Here is a 25633-nt window from a genome sequence, read left to right on the forward strand (position 1 = left end):
CTTATTTAGTTGCCAGTTTGATATCGTTTTGGAACACAAAAGCCAATCTAAAACTTATTCAAACGTAAAACTTCAGGCACACCATATATCTATTTCTTCAATAATTGTAATTGAAATATTCTCCTCCTATCTATTATTTTAATCATTTTTTTTTTGCTTGATGAATAATTCACCGTAGAAGATTATAAGAGATCCTTGTACGTGGAACTATGGAAATAGAATTTTGTATCGGATGAAAAATGCCATGCTTTACCGAGATTCGAATCCGCGAACCCGGATGAAATTCTGAAATGGTATCACTTTTCCCTGGAGGTCGGCGGAGATTTTAATATTTTTCTGAAAAATATCATAAATGTTTGGTAATTGTAAGTGCCATTAAAGAATTGATCATTTAATAATTGATCAATGGTAAAGAAGTTTTATGTGATTTTGTAAGTGTGGAACCTTCAGAAAATTTTTTCAAAAGTACTGTTGGATTTAACCTCCATATCCTTCATGACTTTAAAATTCTTTAACCTACCTCATAATATATTTGTACGGTCACAAAAATAATAATCAATTGCCTATCACATTGGCTTACTATTTCCTCTGTATTATTGATAACACCCTGTTAACATATCCTTATTTCCTTATATCTTCCCAATATTTACACGAAAAAAAGGCGTATAAAAAATGTATAATTTATTACGATTTATGGCTAGCCTGCAATAAAAGTGTGCTTCTTGTTTTATACGTTATATCTTGCTTTATAAGTTACGTATAAAGTAAAATGGTGTTTCTGTGTAGTTTTTGCAAATATTTTCTACGTTTTGGGAACCAACTACTTAATCTTGACTAAAAAAAACGTACGTATGTATGTACATATGTGTGTCGCACTGATTTTGGCCTTATTTCTCTAGATTGACCGGACCGGTTTTCTTCAAATTTTGCTCAATATTTCTACATATGTCGCATTAATCATATTAACGTTTTTAAAGATTCGTTAAGGGTAAGAGGGGATAACGCGAAAAAAAACAATTTCAATTTTCCTTAGAAGCATTTAGAAAATTTTTTACTTTTGCAAAATTGTTACTTATATTGCATATATAAATAACCCAAAAAAGTTTAAAAAAAAATTAACCTCCTCCATCTCAAAATTAAAATATATCTCTTCTTTGTTCTGTCTCCCTTCGGTTTTAATTTTTAATTTTTTTTTAATATTTTATACATCATGTAAAGAGGGCTATGAGAAAATGTATACAATTTTCCAAAATTATAAACCCCCGGATCTTAACCACAGAAAGGTTTTCTGAAAATTTTATGTTCTTGTTTTAGGATTTATTGATGAGGGTGTTAAATTTAGGAAAAAACTTTAATGAAGCGAAATTGTTAAGCATCACCTACATGTATATAAATATTATTAAAAAAAGCTTTTGAAAATTTATTCTTCACTCTAAAAATACTATATTCCATCTTTGTTTCTAGGCTCTATCTCTTTGAAAAGATTTTTTTTGTTTGTTCCTTTAAAAAAAATTAAAATTTAAATAGTTCTAGCTACGATATAATATACCCCGGAAGCAAAATAAGAGGCAATCTTTTTCATTATTCTCGTAAACGTTATTCCTTACTTTTTCAATGTTTATAAATAATACTTTTTTAAATTTATTTACTTTTTGTTAAGGGTCACTTCTTTATAAAAAAGCTTTTTGTTAAATTGTCCCGCATAATAAGGAAGTTCCCAAAATCAACTTTTTACCCGCGACGTAACGGAGACTGTAAATGCGTTGGTGGTAAGAGATTGTGAGTGTGTGTGTGTGTGTGTTGTGTGTGTTACCATTTTCCTCAAAAACTACTAAACCGTTTTCGATGCGGTTTTTTGCGTTACGTAGGTATCGCTTCAGAGCAGATACTTGAGCGTGTTTGAGTTATAGGCTACCAGGGGGCGCTGCAGTAGATGTGTTCTCTAAATTGGTTGGGGCGATTTTGATGCGGTATTTTCCATTACATAGATATCACCTCAGAGCAGGTTCTTAGATTTGTTTTACTGTTATAGGCCACTAGGAGGCGCTGCAGTAGATGTGTTTCTCTAAAACGGTAGAGGCGATTTTGATCCGATTTTTGTCTTACATAGATACCACCTCATTGCATTACATAAGTATCACCTTAGAGCAGGATCTTATATTAGTTTTACGGTTATAAGCCGCCAGGGGGCACTGCAGTAGATATGTTTCTTCAAAACGCTTTTGAATGTTTCTAAGTTTTTCTTATTAATATGTTTTTACTTAACATTTATTTCGTCGTGGGTTTTTAAAAATTTTTAATTTTGTTTACTTGTTTTATTTGAACAGTTTGATGCTCAAATTTAATTTTAGTAATCATTATAATCAATAAAACAACCCTATTGATTCGGGGGTCCCACAATTTTAAAAAATTCTCGAAAATATTTTATTGGTACTTTTATTTAAATATTTATTATGAAAATAAAAATAAGACTTTTAGTGACTGAAATGCAAAGACTTTCTAGGAAAGGTTTTGCAGATGAAAAAGCTATGCCAGCTACTGTTTGATTTGACCGTCACAGCCGGGAAAGTCATGCAATAGTTTGCCACCACTTTTTTTTGAAATCGGTTTAAAAACACTGTATTTTTTTTTTCAAACCAGGGAACGATACTATTCAAGTTCTATGACATCACCAATGTTTTAATAATGTAAAATTAAATAAGTGTTACAAAATAATAAACCACTAATAAATAATAAATAAATAAACCACTTTGCAAAATTTTATGTTTGGATTTACTCATAATTTCTATTTCATATTTGGAAAATATATAAATAGTAAATTATTTTCCTTTTTTACAATATGTTACATTTTATTATGATGCAGTGTAATATGTAAAAACGATAATTTACACAAAATAAAACCGAATGCCATTTCTTGTGAATAAATTACTTATTTATAGATTTATTTTAAAAAAAAAACATAAATATTAAATTTAACTAAAGAAAAATATTACTTTATGAAAAATTTGTTTTTAAAAAGTTTAAAAAATAAAATAATGACAAATAGAGTTTTGAAGAAAAACAGTTTAGACGTGAACAATGAAGCGTATAACTCAGAACCAGTGAAGTATATTTAATGATGATTAATGGTACGATTAAAAAAAGATAGGACATAAATATACACAATAAATATAATGTGATAAAAATTTAAAAAAGAATAAATGGTTAGACAGTTAGTAGTATATAGGCTATAACAAAAAGATAAAGTTGGAGAATATCCAAATAATTTGTTTATAATAAAATATAAATATAAATTAACGATAAAATATATTTATGGGATAATAAATTTTTTTACTTCATGAATATTTTACAAATAAAACACACACACATTATTTTTTTTTTTGTATGTATGTACATATATATATATATATATTTAAGAGTAGTGATTTTTTTCAAAAGATAATTATTTTACTTAATAAAAAAAAATGTGTAATTAGTATTTATTTTTGAAAAGTATGTCCATTTTACATCATGGTGATATACTAAGCATCAAACTCTTCGCTTTTCAAACGTAAGGTTGACAGATCTAGGTCAGGATATTTTAGCTCACTCCATATCTCAAACCTTTTCTAATCATGATTTGATAATGGACTCTGTTATAAACAACACGTCACATACGGATAACTAAGGTCACAAAACAGCTTCATGTAACTATTTATAACATGAACCTGCCAACAACTTCTTATTGAACTAAATTTCATCTGATATCCGGTAGATTTAATAGTTTTGTGGAATATTATTTTGTAATGTATACCTTTGAAAATAAAATAATAAATAATTTACAAATGAAAATAATAATGAATTTACAAATCCTTGAAAATTCATATTCAAGTCGTTCAAATGCGAACATACATGAGCTACGTAAGCCAATAGCAACACATCCTCATTATTAGGTAAAAACATTGAGAATGGCATTTGTTTATTCTGGAAAAATATTATTAATTATCTAATAATTTCAATAACCCGGTTAACATTTTCTCCCGTGATAACCAACTGACTTCTGTATGGAAAAGAAGAGATGTTTTTCTTTTCGCCCGTTTTATCGCATAGTTTAGCAAACAGACTATTCTGTAATGGTCGACTTTTAATAAGATTAACCATTTTTGCAGACTTATAAAGAATCTGTTTGAGATTTTCCGGCATATTTTTGTGGCAAGAGCATGTCCGTGAAGGAAGCAGTGCGTCCATTCCACCCTTGGTATAAGATCATCTTTTTATTTTTTTTAGAAATTCTTTCCTGTTATCGCCTTTGCACCATCACTATATACTTATTGTTTTTACTACCATTTTTTAAACACAAGAAGGGGTGAACGGTAACTCTCTAATAGACGTTGCCTAGATTTACCCGTGTGTCGCGGCGTAGACTGCCCACCCTGACTACAGTCCCTTCTGGACCTCCCATCGGGGTTCCCCCTGAATCATAAGGACATCCTGACCTCCATTTCCAGACGGCCGATATACCCCTCCTCAGTGGGGCTACCCTTCCTGTTCCTACTCTACATGTGGTTCAGGTATAAATACGCATTTTCTGTAACAGCTTGCGGAACTTTTTAGCGACTCCGACACTGCTTCGGAGCCCGTAAATGGGGTTCCTCTACCTCCAAAAAAAAAAAAAGGTATTACTTCAGAGGATGAATAAATGAAGTGTAGTCTTGTACAGTCTCAGTTCGACTATTCCTAAGATGTGTGGTTAATTGAAAACCCAACCAACAAAGAACACCGGTATCCACGATCAAGTCCAAATCAAATCTAGTATCAAATCCGCTTATAAATAACTGATTTTACAAGGACTTGAACGCTGGAACTCTCGACTTCCAAATCAGCTGATTTTGGAAGACGCGTTCATCGCTATACCAACCCGGTGGGTTTGTTGATTCATCTTGGATACTAAAAAAATCACTTGACCTCACTCGCTTAATCATCTGATCACGTATCAGATATTCGGCAGCCATGTCATCGATTCGCCTTGATACTGTGTCGTTGGAAAGCGAAATATTTTTGCTTCTTCCACGCCTATAAAAACACTGATCATATCAATTGTAGCAGGAAATACGAGGGTTTTCTGCGATTGTATTTGGTTTGGACATCTTAGCTACTCTTAATGCTGCAAGATAAGATTCTTCAAGTGTACATTTACCAATATGGCTTGATTTACAAATAAAAGCTTGTTGATTTCTCAAAGTACGCAATTTTATTTCTAAAAATTCCAAGGAATTGCTTTTATGATCCCGATGTTTAGTTTCAAAGTGCTGAATTAATTTTGATGGCTTCATTCTTTCATCGGAGAGGACTTGAAAGCGTAATACATTGTGACATTCCAACCCATGAAGTAAAACCATAATTTAAATAACTGTCATTGTACAATCTTGTCTTTTTACCAATCAATTTACTGGATTTAGATGGCTCACTTTTCATAAATTTCCTATTTTGCAGAAGAATCTAATTGAAAAAATGAATAAAACAGTTACACCGTTTGACCGCATACTAAAAAACCGAAAATTCAATTATTATTATTTTCAGTGAAACGGCCCTTTTAAAAACTTAAATAAAGGTACCAGTTGTAAGCTTCGCATTCAAAATCAAACTGACGTTCTGCAATCCCTTACGCAACTTTTATACTGCTAGCAGCGCGACGTGTTCAAACGTATCATATGCATCTTCGAACATGACGCTCTCACAGCGATTATTATACATGTAGACCAAATTACAAGGAGCACGTACACATCAAGATGGGTGGAACTTGTGAATTGCTCATGTTTGTACACTTCATACATGCATGTATGACGTGTAGGTTTTCCTGGCTAGCGAGGTCGGATGTTCCATTCCATATTCTGAAATCTGGATTCTGGTTCAAAACATTTGGATGAAACCAGGTTTTTTATCGCAAGGTGTTACGCAATTTATAAAAGCATTAACTTTTGCTGAAAACCGTTGTTAAAGATCCGTACAAATGTGAATGTGAATGTCTGTGATTTTGAGTCAACTGTCTTGAAACCCATCTTGAACATGCTTCATAGTAATTCAGATTATCATGTATAATGAAATTAACAATGCCAATACTTGCACTAGAGATTTAGCAGTTTCGTAAAGTTGGATGTTTATGTTCTCCGAATAAGATTGATTATCAATTCGAATTTGCAAAGTTCAGTCGAGACTTCCACCGGTCTTCCGCTAAAATGAAAATCGGCGATACTTGTTCTGCCCGACAAAACAGTTCGATTCATTAATAAAATTTTGCACGGTTAATATACTTTTTACTGTACTGTTTTAACATCTGTTAGTAAATTTCTGTCGGTTTTACACCTTTAGAAAAATAAAACTATTATCCCAGCACACTGTTCTTCCACGGTATTTCAAGTGGAGCTGAAATTTAAAAATAAACGAGAAATGTTGTAATAATGGAAATTTTTTTCAAACAGCTGACATGTGAAAGGTTAGCAACTTCAACGTCAGACAGTTTCAGTTTGTTCTATTAAATAGTTTTTCCGCGGTTTCGAATTGTTCCTTTAATTATTGAACCACCCACGTAAATTTAGTGAAATTTTCTAAATATAATTTTTTAGACTTAAATTCTTATAAAAATTGCGAGATCTCCTTATTTTTATTGTGTGTGCGCGTGTGAACGCCTGAGTGCGGATTTAGGTTTCTACTTAAATTTAATAATAAAGTATACACAGCATATGACAAATTAAAAAGACGTACGAGTATATTTTATGAGAACGAGTCAGACCACGTTTTTTTATTTCGTATGTTATTTGTTATTTCACGTTCATTTCTATTCTTGTTTTTCTTCATAGTTTTTAATGGTCTAACAACACAAAAATTTTTAAAAAAGAGAATATTTTATTTAAATGCAGTTAAGGAGAATCGCTGATATCCAAATTTACGAATAAAAAAAAAAACCATATTTTTAAGATTAAAAACTCATAAGAACTATTTTTATCTGGGGTTTATAATGAATTAGTTCTATAATTAAATGTCCTTGAGTACCTGACTTCGTAGGATATTCTATAATATTTTCTTTATTTAACTATTATTTATTATATATATACATACACTATATTATCACGGATTATTTTCTTTAATAATAAATTATTTTAGATTTCTGCCTCTCTTAATGTAATTATTCATAACAATTGTATGAATAAATCAGATTATAACCTGTACTAAATCAATGTTCTAAGAATAATAAATTTCCATCTAAAGAAAATTACAAAAAAATATTTACATTAAAATAAGATCTAACGTTTATTAAATACGTCTTCTAGATATGGGAAAGTAATTTAAAGTTTACTTAGCGAGTGACTTACCAAACTACCTGTTTGTTATTTATAATGGCGCCTTCAAACAAAACTTGTAGAGTTTGAAGAGTCTACAGAAGTGCTCTATGACATCCATTCGATTTTACTATCGTAATTATCCAATAACCTTTTATGAGTAAATTATTTTCTGATTATAATAACAAACAGCTTTACTATTAAATATTAAAGAAAAATAAAAGTAAAAATTACAAATAACGCCTTTTAAATATGTTTATTTTCTCATAATTTCTAATTCATTTTTATTTTGTTTTTTCCCCATACTCTTTAATGATCTTTATACAAAAAATATTTTAAACAAGAGAACATTTTATTAAGTATAGTTAAGTAAAATCACTGATATCCATATCTTATAAAAAAAAACAGAAATTTTTAAAATTAAAAACTCATAACAATCATTTTTATCTCAGGTTTAAAATATTATTTTTGTATTATTATTTCCCCCCCCCCCCAACAAAAAAAAAGTTACATAAAAGAGTTAACGAAGGAAACAACTTTGATTATAAGTTTATTTTATTTAATATATAAATAAAAAAAAAAACAAACAGGTTCTTAATAAATAACTAAACATCACACATAAAAGATACAAAAAGCTTTCTTCTTTTTATTTTTATTTAGATTCTTTGAAGAGGAAAATTAACAAAAATTAAATATTGCGCAGTTCCAGGCAAAAAGACCGACTTTTTGTCTCCTACGTCCTCATTATTTCGTTGCCAGAAACGCAGAAATTTTCAGAGTACAACGCACAACATACGTTCGATTGACGAGTAGATCTTACACACAAGCATCAACTTCAAACTCACCGCATACGCGCGTATGAAAAATATACCAATAAACAAAAAATGTAACGAAGTCAACATAACCTCAATTTGAGGTTATATTGTCTGTTGTCGACCTTAAATTGAGAGTAACTGAAGAACGACTCAACCAATTTTTAACAAATCTTTACATGCACAACTTCATATTCATATTACTACAGCATATCTAAATTTCAATGAAATTTACCTAGTAGTGTTGGAAATCTTTGAGTCACAAATTTTATACACAGATCTATATATATATAAAAGGAAATTACATCTTAAGTAAATAGTACTTTCGTATTCCTCTTACCTCCTACCATAAAAACGTAAAGAGAATTCAATTTCATCCCTACTCTCACCGTGCGACCGAAAGTAATACCGTACTTTTCTTTGAAAAGCCGGTAAAAAACAACTTATTTATTTTTGTGTCTATTTCAAAGATCAATCTTTTTTGAACCTATCTTTTGTGAGAAAAAGCAAATATAATCGGTAAACACACATTTTCAATAAAAAGGATAATATAAAACGATATGATAAGCATCCAATGAAGACGTTTCCATTATAAAACTAAATTAAATTAAAAATATTTATGTTTTATACATCAAAAACTGATTAAATATAAGTAACTAATCATTAATTACGAGTAATACAAAATAACACCAACAAACGTAAATACTTTTAGTATTTATATTAATACATAATTTTTTATTACATTTACTATTAATTAATAAAACTGCGACTTCAGTTCTATGTTATAGAAATGTAAAAACCAATGAAAAATCTCTTAGTGTATAGTATTTGTCTCATGAATGTGTAAACAAATGATTTGGATGTACATTTCTATGTAATTTGCATTATAAAGACTCATCTAATTTAATATGATAGGCACGTTTGTTGAACTCATTGTTCTATTAAGAAGCTCCACGAAACTTTACTGACGTTTCTTAGGAGTTTATTTTGAAACCGATACCAAATTCCTTGGTTAAATTTGCAGGTAGTATTTAAAAAATGAATCCGATAAGCTGTATTGATTTTAAAATTATCATATACAGCAATTTCTAGTTATTTTATTGAAACGTTGTTTTCTTTCTAATATCAAATACTTCATTCTGTACTTAAAATTTAATTCTTACCTATTTTATTCTGAGTTTTACTAAATATATTCTTAAATTATGCAAATATATTTCGAATTAATTATCATTCAGTTTGTTGCTTTTATTTTTATTTTAAACTTAATTTTCATGAAAGCAACATCATTGGACAAACATTTTATCAATGAAAATCAATGCAGCTAATTTGAGGATTATATTGTCACAGACGAATGTAACACAAAATTAACAATCTGAATTCATGTAGAATTGTTAAACACATAAATACAATCTTTCGTAGCCGATAACTAAGGTTTTTCAAAATAATAATTTTTTATTCAAAAAAAAATATTGAATTTTTTTTTCTCAATTACTTCTTTCTTGTGTTTGAATATTAATTTTTTCGTTCATTATAATTTGGTTGTCCATTTACGCTTATTTAATTACTATACAAACAACATTCGGATTCAGAGTTTCTCATTTATATAAAATGGAAAGGATCGCTTTATTTGCTTGCAGGAATATCACTCCCTCGTGTACCTTAGTATAAGAAATTATTTACATTTAACCTAATTCACTTATATCAATCTCCTAAATTAGGATTATTGCTTTTACAAACCTCTTTAATTATTAATAATCACAAATTGCTATTCCTTTTTTGCTAACTCGATTCCTTTTCAGAAAAAAATTAAAGTATAGCGACTAATATTCTATATAATATGACAAAAAAAAATTCTAACATATACACCAACATTTTAGTAATGGACTTTTGTCTTTGAACCATAAAATGCTACAGGCAATCGTAAATTCCTATCCCGACTGGCGCGAGGTCCATTAATTTTGCATTTCAAACACAATCACATTTTATGGAAGCAATTTCACAATGAAGAACAGCGATTAAAATTTTTATTGTTCTACGCGGCTATTAAGCGTTAACAATAAACAGTCTACGGGACAAGAAAAGCAACCACTAACCAACTACGTATAACCATCAAATCTACAGACTAAACCTTTATAATAACTTATCTTAGCTAACGTTTCAAAGCTAACTCAAGTTGAACAACAATTTTAACCACATAAAATAAAAAAAATATTTAATTTTTTCGATATTTTTAAATTATTAAAATTTTTATTTAAGAAAAAAGAATTAAATAAATAAAAACATATGTAGACAAAACAAAACTAGGAAAATATTATGTTGTATTTTTAAATTTAAAGAATATTAAAAATTTATATTACGAACAAAGCCAGTTTATTTCTGAGTAGCAAAATTTTTTCGATAGTAATAATTTTCTACTTATATATTTTTTTTAATTTTAATTTAATTAATAAAAAATAATTATAAAATAAGAATTGTTTTTCTTCTAAAAAAATACTAGCCTGACTGAGATTCGAACCAAAACCTTTTGAATGAAAGGCATCGATGATGCTACCTTCCTTCTTCAAAGGTTAGCATTTTAAATAACTTTCAGTAATAACTAACAAATAATTAAATTAATAAATTTTATAAAAATTTAGGTGCTTAATATAAAAAAACCACGCAGTCAAAGAAAATAGATTTTTTTTTTTGCCGGTAAAATAATTTATAATCAGTCCCAATATGACATACAAAGAGAGGTCTCCAATCAAATCTATCAAGAGTTATTGATGCATACACATGTATGCATTTGTATACTTATCTTATAGAAATAGTACACGTAAGTATATAATAAAGATTATGAAGAATATTCACTGATCAGTCCAAAGAAAAAGTGATCAAGTTCAAAACATAAAAAAATAGATAATGAATTTACCAAAGCATGGAGCTCATCGGTCCTTTTACACTAATTGAATAATAACACTGGTCAACATGATTTTTGTCTCACGAGTACCAATAGGTGTACTTAGTGCGGTTTTTTACCTGTTTTTCAAATAAGTATTCGAAATTTTTCCATCACCCAGAGTTGTTTTGTTATTTTAATTTTTTTTAAATATTTTAAAACGTTTTTTCGTCCCCGTTTGTCCATTTTCAAGTAAAAGCTCCTAAAGCATTGTAAATATGTTGTAATCAAATGAGCTAACTCAAAGGGTAGCGTTGCTGCTGTTGTGCAGGTTCAGACGTGTATAGACATGTACAAACGAGATCTATGTAGCACACATTCATCTGAACGATGCCAGTTGTGAGATAATAGAGAACCAGTAAACATGTAATTGTGCTTTGTGTGTTTGAATTAATGTGTATTACATATTTACAACTTTATTTCTTTTAATTAGTGGTAAGTTACAAAATGCCTAGAATTTGTTTAAATCATCATAACAATTTTTGTTACGTATTTGGTGAAGTGACGCTCAAGTCCCAAAGACGAACCCTTACTCCATTAATAAAAAAAAACGTTATGAACTTTATTTTGGGTGTAAAGTCGGGGACTAAATAAGGGCCTGGGCCCCACATATCTGTTGTTTATCGTGTTTTAGGCTTCTCACTGCATGGAAAAATGGCACACTCCATATACCATTTGGTATCCCTATGATTTGGAGGAACACAAAGATCACTCTTCTGACTGTTATTTCTGTTTAACAAATATTAAAGGCATTACGTCGAAATCAAAACATACAGTGGTGTACCCTAACTTGCAATCTGCAATGAGACCAGTTTCACACTACGTAGAATTGCCCATACCAAAGCCTCCAGAACATGTGACATTAGATGAAGAGAGCTCAGAGTCTGATGTAATTAACCAAGAAAAAGAAACAGAAACAGATTCTGGTGATAAAACTTTTGAACAAAGCAGTTCATCTGAACCTCATTTACTGACTCAAGAAAATCTTAACGATCTCATACGAGATTTAAATTTATCCAAAACCTGAAAAGCTTACTTCCTGGCTAAAAGGAAAGAATCTTCTTCAAAAGAATACAAAGATATGTACTTATCGTAATCCTCATTCTGAATTTGAAGACTATTTTTTTGAAGAAAATGGCTTAGTGTTTTGTAATGACATTTTTCTCTTATGGAGACACTTTGTAATGAACATAACCAATCAGATTGGCGCTTGTTTATTGATTCCTCTAAAGTTAGTTTAAGTTAGTGCTTCTGCATAATGGCAATAAATTCCCATCAGTACCTGTGGCTCACTCTGCTAGTACGAAAGAAATATATAAAAATTTTTAATTTATGTTGGAAAATCTTAAATATGCAGTGTATTAATCGAATATTTGCGGTGGTTTGAAGTTAATTCCACTTATTCTTGGTCTGTAGCTTGGTTACACAAAGTACTGTTGTTTTTTTGTGTGAATGGAATAGTAGGGACAGAAAAAAAAACATTTCATTAGAAAAGAATGGTCTAAATGCGCATCGCACATTCTGAACAGAAAAATCTGAAAAATGACCCACTGTTAATCCTAAAAATGTGTATCTACCTCCGTTATATATCAAACTAGGATTAATGAAGAATTTCGTCAAGGCCATGGACTGTACTCCTTTTTTCATGTACTTTAAACAGAAGTTTCCTAAAATTAGTGACGCAAAAATTAAAGAAGGTATATTTATGGGTCCACAAATACGATCACTAATGCATGATGAAAAGTTTGAGGAACTATTTAATCCACTGGAGAAAGCAGCTTGGCAAGCATTCAAAAAATTTACTCAGAGATTTTTTTGGGAAATCGAAAGGCGGAAAATTACCGTAATATTGTCAACGACCTTATAACATCTTATAAACATTTTGTGTATAATATGTCCTTAAAATACACTTTCTGCACTCTTTTCCCTTTCTTTTCCTGTTTAGCCTCCGGTAACTACCGTTTAGATAATACTTCAGGGGATGAATGAGGATGATATGTATGAGTGTAAATGAAGTGTAGTCTTGTACATTCTCAGTTCGACCAATCCTGAGATGTGTGGTTAATTGAAAACCCAACCACCAAAGAACACCGGTATCCACGATCTAGTATTCAAATCCGTGTAAAAATAACTGGATTTACTAGAATTTGAACGCTGGAACTCTCGCCTTCCAAATCAGCTGATTTGGGAAGACGCGTTCACTACTTAGACCAACCCGATGGGTGACTTCCTGCACTCGGACTTAGATATCTTCCCGAAAATCTTGGCGCAGTGAGCGATGAGAACGGGGAATACTTTCATCAAGAGATTTGAGCTACGGAAAAGAGGTATCAAGGCAAATTGAATCCTAATGTGCTCGCCAGATATTGTTGGACCATTAAGAGGAATGCTCCACAGGCGAAATACTGCAGAGAGAGAGAGTAAGAATTACCTAGAAAGTAAGAATACATGTATTCTTACTTTCTAGGCGAGGCAAATGTTTGAATATTGTGTACGTAAGAATGCAGAAAGCATTATAATGTTTGAAATTATAAATGCCTGTCTCTCGGAAACCTTGCGTGATGGGTAAAACCGATATCATATCTGAATTTAGGAGAAACGATATTATCAGCATCACATATTTTTCTTCCTGAAATAAAAAAGACATTCTTTTTTGTTCCCTAGTGTAATACGACCACATTCAAATTTTATATCTGTACCTATAAAGGAACTTGTCCTGATGACTAACTCATCAACGCCTAGGAAAAATTACTTAATATAAATTCATGAAAATTTGTATATAGGTTCTTCTTACGGTGTAAGTGTACGCTAAGAAAAGATATTTGAAATTCCTGGTTTAAAGGGTTAAATTTATTTAATGAAATTTACTATTTTTTGAAGTTCTCAGTAACAAATATAGTAACATATATATAGTGACAAATATATATATGTTCATCTTCATGAACACATCTAAAAAACAATTTTTGAATTTTTTGAAATTCCGAGTTTAAAGAGTTAACATGAATTTTTGAACAGTATTTATTATTTTACCTGCACTCCAGAATAAGTTTTTAAGTATGTTATTGTTTTTTCTTTCAACAAGTAGTTTGAAAATAAATTCTCAAATATTACATTGTAAGATAATGTTAAACGTAAGAAGCAGCTGGGAATTTAATCGTTGATTATTCTATATACAGTAGGAGTGACATTGTATTTTAAGTTATACGGGTATTTTAAGTTGTATATAAAAAAAACAATCGCGATTAATAATTATCGTAAATTACATATTATGTAGACCTTTTTAAAAGCTGTTTAAATCTATAAGGAAGTAAATTAATTTATTTAATAGCTTAATTTTTAAGTAAAAGTAGTTTGTATTGATTTACTATGTATTCAATACACGGAAGTAGATTGGTCAACAAAGAGCCCTTTCATTTAAAGACAATCATTATTTAATTAATTAAAAATGTTCAACGAAATTAAAATTGAAGGATTGTAAAACATTTTAATTAATTAATTTCTTCTAACCATTGGTAACATGGCTAAAATGAAAGAGCTTTACTAAGCTATTACAAACAATTTTGTTTATTTCACGTTTTTTTCGTTTTTAATTTTTTTATAAATCAAAGAAAACAAAAATATACCCATAATAAAAGAAAAATACTTTTCCGAAATTGTTAAATATAACATTTTAAACCACTTTTCCTGGTACGATACACAAATAAAAAAACAACAACGCCGCAATAAATCACCCATTCTACTCTTCAGGTCATTGCTCCCAATCTTTCCTTTTCATAAATATATTTCTACTTCTAAGAGTTAAACTTACTTCTTGATTAAATATTTACCTATTTGTTTTTTACAACAACGTATAAAAATTTATTTAAAAATATCAAATAGTATGTAAATTATCATTAACAAATAAATAAATTACGTTTTTTAATATAAATATTGGTAACACTAGATATCAATAGATAAAATTACAAATTTTAATTATTTATTTTAAATCAAACCAGATTGTTAAATAACTGGATAAAAAGCTATTATTTACTAAGGGGAAAAATCCTTAAAATTAAATATATGTAAATAGATTTGTAATAACTATTTGGCTATAAGAGTCATAAACCACACCCGTAAAATGTAACCATTCCCAACAATAATAACCGTCACTTTCCAGGCTTTCTAAGGAAAGTTAAAAGTGATGTGATTTTCCATTGCCATCTTCATTAAGCCAAATATATAATATATACTCACATAAGTGTAAAAATTCAAAGGCTGCACGTGATTCGGCTCTACAAGTTACATATTCACTCTATATCCTGCAGTGATTGGCTACGCAGTAAACATATTAATTTCAGAGAAAACAATTTTGACTCTTGGACCTGCATGCTTTACATGCATCACAGTCACAAGAAAGACTGAGATAATATTTAAAAGGAAAAAATTAGCGTACTTTCGTTGATTAAATAATATAAATTGCAAAAACTTAGTACAATAGACAAATTTATGTTGAAATTATCTATTTTAACTTTACTAAATTAGGAGGATTTGTAATTTGATTGATGTCTCTGAAATACCATGAAAAGGCTGAACCGAAATAAGTAGATTAAGTTTCTAAGAAATTTGATGTATTATCCAATTGACAATTATGTGTTTAAAACTTAATAAATTACATTAATTTAAACCATAGTAAACACAGTATTTAAAAAATCCATAAACTCTGAATGCGTCTTTAAGTAGACTCTTTAATAATTCAGACTTTAATTGAACAATTTACGGAGTGACTTAAATGCATGAAAACCCCTCAAAAACTTTAAAATCTCCAGATAGAGTTACCCTGTTAGTTCCTCCAGAATTACCCAGATAGAGTTATCCTGAAAGTCACGGACTTTCAGGATAAGGTATCAGAAACCGTACCTTTTGACGAGAAATAGAATTTCAACCCTTTCTTGGGGGGCGGCCCAGGAGTTGTAACTCAAATATTTTAAATGGTAACACGTTGCACGACAAATCATTTTAAAGGCCACTTTAAAAAAAGAAAAATGGTATAAGTTAAATGTTGATAGGATGTTTGTACCCAAAATGGTGGCGGGGTAAAGTTCGGATTTAAAAAAAAATACCTTGATAATTTAGGAAACTGTTATCGCCAATAAACAAATTTATATTAATAGAATATTATAGAATATATTTATTAAAATATATATATATATATATATATATATATATATATATTTAAGCATAACGTTTGTATATTTACTTGTATTCCATTTTGATAAATGTTAGAAATATCCTCCTTCTATTGTTTGAAAGTGTATCAGTCGGTTGAAAAAGGATGGCACTGAATTATTTAACGATTCTCTAGTGATGATTTGTACTGATTCTCGAATTGTATTTTGTAAATCATCGATATCTTGGGAATTATTGTGATAAACAATATGTTTTAAGCGGCACCATAGAAATTAATCCATCGGTGACAAGTCGGGTGATCTCGCTAGCCAATCTATTTGACCCCTTCGGACAATCCATCTTACAAGAAAAAAGGCATTTAAAATTTGACGTACATGAAGACGGAAATGAGACGGGGCACCATCGTATTGAAACCTAATGTTTTGGAAATTGGGACCAACAACGTGTTAAATGTTTGGAATGATAAGGACGTGAAACAAAACCTGATATTTCACGGCATTAAAATAATTATCAGCAAATATAGGCGCTATCAATCGTCTACCAACAATGCCTGGCCCTACATTTACTTTGACTGGATATTGTGTATGTGCCTCACGTATATCAGTGTGGATTAATATCAGTCCAATATCGACAATTATAGCGATTTACATTGCCATTTAAAAAAAAAAAAGTGGCTTAATCACTAAAAACTATGTTGTTTAATAAATTAGGATCTCCTCAAATATTGTTCATTATAATTTTGCAGCTTCAACTCTCCGATTATAAAAGGTATTAAATTTTCACCTTTTAATGTTCGGATCGTTGAACTTTGACTAATGTTATGTTCTAGTGCTGCTGTTCGAGTCGAGGAATAAAGATTCTCAATAAATTTTTCATAATCTCTATCGGTTGATTATTATTATTTGTTGCAGATTTAGATTTCTCTGGTTTTCCTCTATTATTAATGAATGCTCCCTGTTTCTTCAAATCGTTTGATGGTTTTTGACACTGTACCTTTTGAAATAGGGTTACGATTATTAAATGTTGCACTGAACAATTCACAAACCTAAAGACCTAACTTGTCACATAGCTCCTAATCATTAAAAGTGTGACCCTCTTCTGTTCACTAAGTGACATGTTGATAGCAATGTTAACAGGTAGAACAGAAAAAATTAATTCAGTAAAAAACAATTACAAAAAAGGTAAAAGAGATGTAAATAACAAAAGTGGCTTACATATGCGGTAAAGTTAGATAAAATCAATTATCCAAGATCGCAATAAGTTCTCATAAGAAACTAAAAGTGTAATAATGAAATGCTCTAAGTGGAATATTATATAACAATGAAATAGTATTCAGTTTTGCAACAATGGTAAGAGAACATCAGCTGATCAACATGATAAGTTGACAATATTTTTACTTATTTACTCATTACACTGAAACAAAAACAATACTTTCTGTTAAAAAATCAAACATTTTGAATTTTTAAATTAAAATTTAACTTTTAAAATTTATTTTAATTAAATTAGATTAAATTTTAATTTAATTCAGTTTAATTTCTTTTTCTTTTTTTTGTCATTAGTCATTTGACTGGTTTGATGCAGCTCTCCAAGATTCCCTATCTAGTGCTAGTCGTTTCATTTCTGTATACCCCCTAAATCCTACATCCCTAACAATTTGTTTTACATATTCCAAATGTTGCCTGCCTGCACAATTTTTTCCTTCTACCTGTCCCTCCAATATTAAAGCATCTATTCCAGGATACCTTAATATGTGGCCTATAAGTCTGTCTCTTCTTTTAGCTATATCTTTCCAAATGCTGCTTTCTTCATCTATTTGCCGCAACACCTCTTCATTTATCACTTTATCCACCCGTCTGATTTTTAACATTCCCCTATAGCACCACATTTCAAAAGCTTCTAATCTTTTCTTCTCACATACTCCGATCGTCCAAGTTTCACTTCCATATAAAGCGACACTCCAAACATATTTTCAAAAATCTTTTCCTGACATTTAAATTAATTTTTAATGTAAACAAATTATATTTCTGACTGAAGGCTCGTTTCGCCTGTGCTATTCGGCATTTTATATCGCTCCTGCTTCGTCCAACTTTAGTAATTCTACTTTCCAAATAACAAAATTCTTCTACCTCCATAATTTTTCTCCTCCTATTTTCACATTCAGTGGTCCATCTTTGTTATTTATACTACATTTCATTAATGTCGTTTTGTTCTTGTTTATTTTCATGCGATAGTTCTTGCGTAGGACTTAATCCATGCCATTCATTGGCAATTTCTTTTTATTTAATTTTATTACTTGAATTTACTAAATTTAGTAATTTTCAAAATCCAGAATTAATCGTCGTTTCGGGCACATACATAGTAACAACTTTTTATTTATACCATTTTTTTTTCGTTTTAAAGAGACCTTTTAAATAATGTATCACACAAAGGGTGTTACCGTTTAAAATATTTGAGTTACAACCATTGGGCCACCCCCCAAAAAGGGATGAAATTCTATTTCTCATCAAAAAGTAAAGTAGTTGACCAATACCTTATTCTGAAAGTTACAGTATTCTATCCTGAGCAATTTTAAAGTTGTTAACGGGTTTCCGTACTTTTTACTCACTCTGTATGCCATAAAACATATCAGTATTAATTAATAAATGCTTTTTCTTCTTACTTCTATGTAAATCAACTAATTAAAAAAAAAATGTGTGTGCTTAAGACCGCACGGCCGAAGTGAAAACTTATATGGGATCGCAATCGTTTGGAATTAATAAATATTACAAGTAGCATATAATGTTTACGTTCAATAGCCACTTTAACCTTTGACCTCTAGAACCAATTTGACGCACAATTTGAACGTGTTTTCACGATTATCCCCTGTTTGTAGCTAAATTTTCACGCTGAAAGACTGGATTTACTGCAAAATACGTAGTAAAACACGGATTGAGATGGCCCCAAAATTACAACAAAAACCAACAAATAAATTCGCTATTGAACCTCCACTTCTCTTTTTACGGGTTTATTGGAATACATTAAAGAACGGCTACTTTCAATGATGAATGTGTGCTCACGTGTTGAAACAGTTGATTTACTGAAAAAATTATAGTAAAACATATGTTTTAACAGCAAACAGCAATATTAATTTTAAATTTAGATGACGATGTAGGTCATCATTACTTTCAGCGATATGTGTGTATATCATTGGTCATTATTTAATATATGCAACGATCATTATTTACGATTAAAATTTCAAAATTACTGTTAGTTTTTTATAATCTAACAGCTACTCGGTTAACGCTGTAAATTTATAATGATGTTCTGTATCAATCAGTCATCATTACTTTCAGCAAAACCGGGTGTTATGGATTTACAATTTTTTATAGTTGTGATTGCTAATTAGTGACAGCTGATGTTATTTTATTTATATTTTACTAAAGAAACGGGATGATTTCTCAGACATATCTTTGTTAAATAAAAAAAGAGCGTATCTCGAAAACGGTGCGTCCTAGGGTATTTTTAAGGCGATTTTGAAAGGCTTAACAGATTTTAGACAGGCTACCGTTCTCAAGATACTAGCGCGAGCGAAATTCGCCCCCACAGAATTACAGGACCAAAATATTTCATATAAAGTAATTTTTTAACAATAAACAGCAATCTTTACCGACAATATTTTCAAGGTTAATGATTTTTTAATGAATATAAATTAGATGTCGAAACTCTTTACATATGTTATCCAAACTCAGTAAATATTATATGTTACACTTACCCTGAATTTAAACAATTATTTATTTTTTTATTATTATGAGCGATAGAAAAGGAGAATTATTGTGAATCACCAGCAGTTTTTTTTTTCCCACCTCCCATCCTCTGCTACTACATATTATACTATACACTCATATATGCGTATATATGTTCTCGTTCTATGCCTTTTTCTCTTTCATAAATATATGCTTAGCGTCTTGCGTTACGTTACAGATTTTGATTACGAGTCAGCGATTTTTTTTTCTCATGTTCCCATGTATTTCGTATGTACAAAAAATTCTGACACAACGCGCATAAAGAAGTTTTCACTTCAATATTAAAAAATGGATTGATAAAACGGTTAAAATTAGGATTTATTTCGAACTAAATTACACCTGATAAAATAGAATATATTCTTAATGTTTACTACCAGTAAATATATATAAGAATTTTTTAAATTAAGTATTTCTATTAACTGATGAGTGTAATCCAGAAATTTATATCGAATTTAATTGTTATAATATTTGATAATATGATAACAATTGTTTTATTAATAACTTTTCACTACACCAACGGATACTAAGGCATAAATTAACTTCTGCGAATAGTCCCAATTTATTTTAAAAGAATGTATTTCAATATTACAGTGCAATACATCTATACATATATTAATTTATTTTATGTATTTTTTTATGATTTTTTGAATAAATAAATTAAAGATGCTGTTAATAAAACATATAATTTTTATTATAATTGTATGTATGAGTGACATTTGATATAGGATGATAGGATGGTACGACAAAAATTACAGATAAATAAGTTTATTAAAAAAAAATCAAATAAATACCATAACAAGATGGTTTTAAACATATACGTTTTAGGACTATTACACTATAAAAATATACATATAAAAGCAACTAGACTTACAGATTATTTAGTCGAAATGATAATTATTATGTAGAAAATATTTTTTAAGTAAATAATAAAAATAAAACTGAAAATAAGTTAATAAATAAAGAAAAAAATTATGGAGAGGTTATAAAAAAAAATTAAACCTAATCTTTGAAAATTTGTTAAGATATATTTTCTTACTGAAAAAGTAACTTTTTTTTAAAATTAGAAGTTTAATAATAAATAATTACGATAAAAAATTTATTTCGCATAAATTTAAACAAGCAATGATATCTAACTTTCATTCTGTCTTTAAGTAAAGGAAAGTTTTAAAATAAATTAAAAAACATATATATAACTAATTAAAATAGTTTAACAACTATAAATTTTTGCTAACAATCACTATAAATTATGAACTGCGGAATTATGTATATTGTTTTCATTACCAAATAGTTATTTTGAGTATTTGTGTGAAAATACTTTGAATATTACACTGGTATAAATTCTTAGTAATATATTACCAAGTTATGATTACTGAAAAGAAACAATAAATAATAATAATAATAATAATGAAAATAAAAAAAATTATTATGCTTAACACCGCATGGCCGAAGTGAAAACTTCTATGCAATCGTAATTTTTTCCAAGCAATATATATATGTATATTACAGAGTAATAAACTCTGTATATTAATGGTTGAAATATTATACTGTCACACCCCAATATGAATAATACACAAATTTATGTACATACATAAAGACAGAATTACTCTTAATATTTTTCACTATTAGACCACGATGCACTAAACTTGTACATTGAAGATAGGTATAACACGAATAATTATACGTATGCCGAACAATTATGTATTTAATGTAAAACGAAACACGGCCAAGCATAGAAACCACGCACAACTGACGTTTCTCTCGCTCTCGCTATTTTTTTCAGCATCTGGAAATACTTAAAGTATCAGAATAATTTCAGTGTTTTTATCAATCGCTGTAAAAGACTAAAAAATATATCTTCAAATTATTATCTACGTGACCATGTAATTAAAAAGAAAAATAAAACCTACAAAAAATATCTATAATTTTTGCACTTATATTTTTTTTCTAAAAAAAAGAAAAATGGATCAAATTAATAACCTTTTTATTTTCTTGAAGTCGTTAAAAAAACTTCAAGATTAAAATTTTCATGAATTATATCAGGTTTTAGTTATAGAACGCCTTTCTGTTTAAAAATAAAATTACTGGAATTTGTTCTGTAGTACATATAAATAACCCTCTAATATTCAATGGTTTTATTTTTAATCATCAGACAACTGACTGGTTTGATTCTATTATCCATTCCTTTCAGTTATTCCTAATCTTTTAGCTCAAAATATACATTGTTTATCCTGCATCCTTGGTTATTGTGTTTTATATATTCCAATTTCTGTCTAGCTCTACAATTTGTAGTCTCTGCACAACATTCTATCACCAAATTAATTAAACCTGGACGTCTTAATAAATGGCATATCAACCTAAATCCTCTCTACAGAATTCTGCCAAACTTCATCTTTGTTACTGGTTAAAGAACATATTAATACCGAATTTTATCGGCCCATCCAATTTTTAACATCCTTCTACGTATAACACCATAATTCAAAGAAGTTTATTATTTTTCTGTATGATTTTCCTAATGATCATATCTCAATACCATAAAGCGTTATACTTCACACAAATATTTTAAAGAACTTCTAATTTTTAGATTTATTCTTCTAATTCATTCTTTGTTGGAATGAACTGGAAGTTGCTATTCATGTTATTGAAAGAGGTAGGAATAAAGTATGGAGACAATCTTTATGTGGGTGAGCTGGAAGTAGTGTGAGGTGTGATGTACACTAAAAGGAGGCAAGTATCGGACAAAGGTACCGCAAGGATGCGCGCTCTTACCGGTTTTATTCAATGGTTACATCCAGAGAGGTCTTGATGAAGTGAAAGAAAACAAGGGAAACATTAGAGGTACGATACGATTTGCCGATGATATAGCTATTCTTGCAGAAAACGAGCACGATAGTCATGCTGTAAGGTAGTGGTAAGGCAATCCTAGATGGAAGTTGAGAGCCTCACCAACCAAACAAAGGTAGCAGTCAACAAAAAGTGGAAACTTTTCTCGGCAAGGATGACAACAAGACACTTACGAAAAACTGGTGAGGACGTTTTTGTGGCTTGTATTATTCCTTAATGGTAGTGCAATATAGATCTGAGAAAACAGAGTAAAAGACGATCAAAGTCTTTGAATTATGATGCTATCGTAAGATGAAAAATATTAGTTAAGTTGACATGGTTAAAAATCTTTAGTTTTATGTTTGTTGGAAATGATTAGGAAAAGAGAGCCATGTATATTGGACATATTCTAAGACACGATAACTTAGTTAAGTCCATCGACGATGGTGCTATAAAAGGGGAAAATGCTAACACATAGAACTTAGGATAAAATATGTTAAATTCAAAATCACATTTGCTGCAGGATCTACGCTGAGCTCATGGGAATGGCTTACAAAAGAGACATATGAAGAACTACTGCCAACAATTCTTAGGACTGATATATAAGAAGAAGATCTATACTTCATACCAACAGACTTATTTTTTCATATGTCACAGCTTTTATTTTTATTTTTTACTTTTTTATTCTGCCATCCTTTGTAATTTTACTCACTAAATTACAAAATTCCCTCAGTTTTGTTATTTTATCCTCCCAACCTTAATTGATTATTATTCTATAGGATTCTATTATCTACTGGATGCAATGAAGCCGTGGTAACTCCTCTGACTCGGGCCCGTAGGTACGTTCCCTCTTCTGAAGCTTAGACTGTGGACATCCTGGTAAGTTCTGTGTAAGTATGTGGTAGGTGCCTGAGAATGTGCATAATGTTGGGTGTATGTGTAACGCAGTTTATTTGACTGTTGTGTACATTTGGTGTTTATCTATGGGGACCGAATGTGTGTGTGGGCGTAATTGTGCTTTGCTGTGTCTTACTGTTTTGTATCTTTGTGTTGAGTGTGTACATCAATACACCTGTATTGTTGTTATTTTGATTGCACTGTCCGATTGTGTGAGCGAGCGTTTCAACTTTCCTGAAGTAATGCTACATAAGCGGTTTCTGAGAGGAGGTGATAGCCAGGGGTGGAGGTTTAGTCGGTAGTGCGCAGGAACACATACGCACCTAATAACATCTTGCAGAACCTGTTAGCGAGCCCAACACTGCCTAGGCGCCCGTAAATGGGGTTCCTCCACTTCCATAAAAATAAAACAAAAGGATTCTATTACCTATGGTTTCAAAGGAAATTTCTTTCAATTTCATTAAATTTAAAATACTTCACTCTTTATTCGGTTTCTGTCAAAATAACAATTTTATTTTCGAATCTTAATGTCTTATTTATTCCCTTTGGACAATATTCCACTGTAAAATATTTTCTTACTTCTACTATTGATTCTTCTAAGATCAAACGTTACGGGAAGAAACTACGTTTTTGTTTTCTTCCTTTCGAAATTAAATCTACCCTTTCTTCATCTTTTACTCTTATAAATGCTGTGTGATTCTTGTGCGTATACTTTATCTTTATTTACACCTGAATTTTCTTTAAATGTTATATTATTTATTCTATTTTACATTCGCATTTAATGTAGAATGTATATTTGTATTTATTTATATTAATATACAAATATGTAAACATAAGCATACATAAGAATTATTTAGGAAAGATTTTAGTAATTTTGAGTTAAGAGACCTAAAAAAATCGAATAGATAAACATATTGCTGTGTTTAGGTAACTTTATATTAATTTCAATAATTGCCTTATTATTTACAGTAAACAAATAAAATAAAACAATAATAATTAAAAATAAGCAAATTGTTAACGATAATTATTTTAAATAAATAAAGTTTAGATAAATATATCTTGATTTTTTTTTTTTTTTTTTTTTTGTATGACGGAATACGATATATTTTTAATTATTTTATTTATTTATTTTTCAATTAATCCTGAGTTGATAAAAAAAAAAGATTGATTGAAATGATTTCATACAAAAAAAAACAAAACCAAACAAACAGTAAATGAATAAACTTCGATATTATAATTGAAATCTATAGACTGAAGGGAAGGATGCAAGTTAAAAATGTTCGATAAATTAAGAGGGTAATATGAGATAGGGTGGAATGTCATACAGTAGAATACAGATATTTAGATAGACGTAGGTAAGGGCGTGAGGAGGGGTTCCAGGCAATATAGATTATTGATATCTAATGGACAAGTATATAAACGTAACGTTACAGATGGATATCTGTTAGGGATGTTATTACGAACAGGGACCTGTTCTCTGGATAATTAATCAGTTATACTGTCCGCCAGGGACTGTATGAATTACTTGTCCAATTTGGCAGCGCATTTCACTTCCGCCCAACGTAGTTAGCGCCATCAAATCCAATTACTATTTCATAAAACGGTGTCCACTTGAAATCCCTTATCAGATACAATATAAACGGGTGCTAATGTCCAAATATCTTCCTTTAATTATAACAATTCTTCGGTAAATTTACTTCCCTAGATTAAAATTTAAATTGAATATTTTCATGATGATATCATAGTCGTATATAATATGTATTTTAGAAGAAAAAAGTTAAACATAAAATAAAAACTTGTTAAAAGAGAATATTTCATTACCAAATAACTAACTCGTTGAAGAAATTGATAAACATAACGGTGTCTGAACTTTGTTATAACTGCTTAAGTAAACCAAAAGTA

Source organism: Lycorma delicatula, chromosome 4, assembly GCF_047948215.1.
Source record: "Lycorma delicatula isolate Av1 chromosome 4, ASM4794821v1, whole genome shotgun sequence".
Taxonomy (NCBI): Eukaryota; Metazoa; Arthropoda; class Insecta; order Hemiptera; family Fulgoridae; genus Lycorma; species Lycorma delicatula.